The sequence below is a fragment of the Choloepus didactylus genome, chromosome 14 (assembly GCF_015220235.1).
Source record: "Choloepus didactylus isolate mChoDid1 chromosome 14, mChoDid1.pri, whole genome shotgun sequence".
NCBI classification, from domain to species: domain Eukaryota; kingdom Metazoa; phylum Chordata; class Mammalia; order Pilosa; family Megalonychidae; genus Choloepus; species Choloepus didactylus.
Window position 1 is genome coordinate 58,793,050 of NC_051320.1, and position 2,405 is coordinate 58,795,454.

The 2,405-nt window shown below is 37.7% G+C and overlaps 1 pseudogene; it reads left to right on the top strand.

The window, feature by feature from the left end:
- The first annotated feature begins 1,468 nt into the window (after nt 1–1,468).
- Nucleotides 1,469–1,768, top strand: LOC119508856 (annotated as a pseudogene).
- The last annotated feature ends 637 nt before the right edge of the window (nt 1,769–2,405 follow it).

The window sequence follows — 2,405 nt, forward strand, 5'->3', positions numbered from 1 at the left end:
AAAGCATCAAAGCATAACATAAGAGCCAGGGAGGGGAGGAGGGAATGGGGAATAAATGCTTAATTGGTATAGAATATCTGTTTGGAGTGATGGAAAAGTTTTGGACATAGATGGTGGTGATGGTAGCACAACATTGTGAATGTAATTAACACCACTGAATTATATATATGAATGTGATTAAAAGGGGAAATTTTAGGTTGTATGTATGTAACTAAAATAAAAATTTCAAAAAAATGACATAAGAAAGTTTTTTTCTGAAGCTGATGGGATGCTTTGTAAATATGACTCATCCAACCTCACCTCCTGTGGGAGAGGCAGACAGTAAATATAACTTTAACCTGATTTGAATAGTGCTGTGAGATGATTGGCTGACAGAAACTTCCATGTAATTTACTAAAGTCAATATAACCAAAAGTTAGGGTGTAGAAGAAAATCATGTCACGCTCATCCTTAAGAAAGGAACCATATATATGGAAGCAAAGGATGTCTTTAAAGGCCAGAGAGTTGCAGCAATAAAATCAGAGTAGAGATTATTGTGGAGTGAAGGGGGGCTTTGTGGAAGAGTTGAGACCTGAAGGAGAAGTAGGAATGAAGAATGGAGGCTGTCCAGAGGGGAGAGCGTAACAGGGAGGAATGTTTAGGAACATTTCCCGCTCTGCATTCTACCAAAAGGTGTTTGGATCTATGGCCCGAGAACTTTGGAAATGCTTCATATACCCATCTTGTATTAGATGACTTATAGGCTCTGAGAAGACCTGAAGTGAAGAAACCTATTTGGCTTTGTTTAATCTGAGTTTCCTAAAGATGCTTGCTAATAGAATCTGCTTTTTAGGAACACCTGCTAACATCTTTCAGAATGCTCATGGTCCATGGAACACCATTGGGAAGTACTAATAAACACCATGATGTTTTTAATACAATTGCTTATTTGTGCATTTTTTGAAACCTTAATCATATTAAGTTAATCATATGCCTCCATTCAGTACTACCTTACCATCACATTCTCAACAGAGCATCTCTTTTGTTCTATTTCATTTCATTCCCCCCACTTCATCCCCATTCTCCACTCCCTAGCATAATTATCCATGTTCATGTGTTTCATATTTATTCTTAAATATGCCTATATCTTATAAAATGAAGTATATTGTTTTGTACCTGTGTGCTATAAATTTTATTCTTTCTTACTATTTTTTTCTCACTCAATAGTATGTTTTAAAGAGCTAAGCTTGTTGCTGAGCATTCATAGATTGTTGTTTTGAACTGCTGCACAATATCCCAAGTACGCCAGCCACCCATTTTACACATCCATTCCCCGAGTAATGGACTGTAAGGTTGGTGGTATCAGAGGCTCTTCAGAGCAGAGCACTGGAACAAAGAGAATAGTGATGCCTGCTGGATCAACGGTTCAAATAGTTTTCTTTTATTAAAAATGCATACAGCGACTGATGGTCAGCCACATTGTGAGTGACACCTGGCACAGGTGGTGCTGGAGCAGGCCTGGAAGCAAATGTCCTGGTTCTACTCCTAGTACCTGCTAGTCATGGTACTCTACATGCTAGAACCCTGTGAGTGGATTGTGTTCAGTTCCATGCTGGTGTCCATTGTGGGGATGGCACTGTACACAGGATACGTCTTTATGCCTCAGCGTATCATGGCAATGTTGTACTACTTTGAACTGTACAATGACCAAGATGTGACTGGGATTCAGAAGTTCCTAAGGAAGGAACCACCCTCTGAAGATGGAATGAGACTTCATCAGATGTCATAAGAAGCCCTAATAGATGTCAACATAACCAACCTTATGAATATAAGGACTAAAATTCATGAGTAGACGAGGAAAATAATCTTGACTCATGTGGTGGTGTGTTCCTTATTTTTAATTTTAAAAGAGGCTCTTGTATTTTGTCTATTTTATCATTGTAGTCATTTGTACTTTGATATTAGTATTTTCTTAACCTTTGTGACTGGTGACTGTTTCAATATTATGCTGTGAAAGCTTTCTTAATGTAACTTTGAGTACATTTTAATTGCCTTCTATTATTGAAACCCAAAGTCATTGTATGGCATACACTTTGTTTAGTTCACTAAACAGGGAGTCTTTGGTCCTGGGGTGGGAAAGTGGGACAAGACCAGTGAGTTTCATTATGAGCTTCCCATGAGAATCATCAGGACAATTCTCATGAAAAAAAACAAAACAAAACGGTGTATATGAAGAAAAAAAACCATGCATATTGTATGGCATATACATCTGCCTGCATATATTTCTACTCTTGACCAAAGTTTTGTAAGAAACAATATAAGACTTGACTCAGGGGGTTGGGGTGAGAGAATATTTTATTGGGCACTACTTAAAAAAGATTTGTCTGTAAGTTTGAACTCAGGAGTACAGTTTAATTATCCAGACT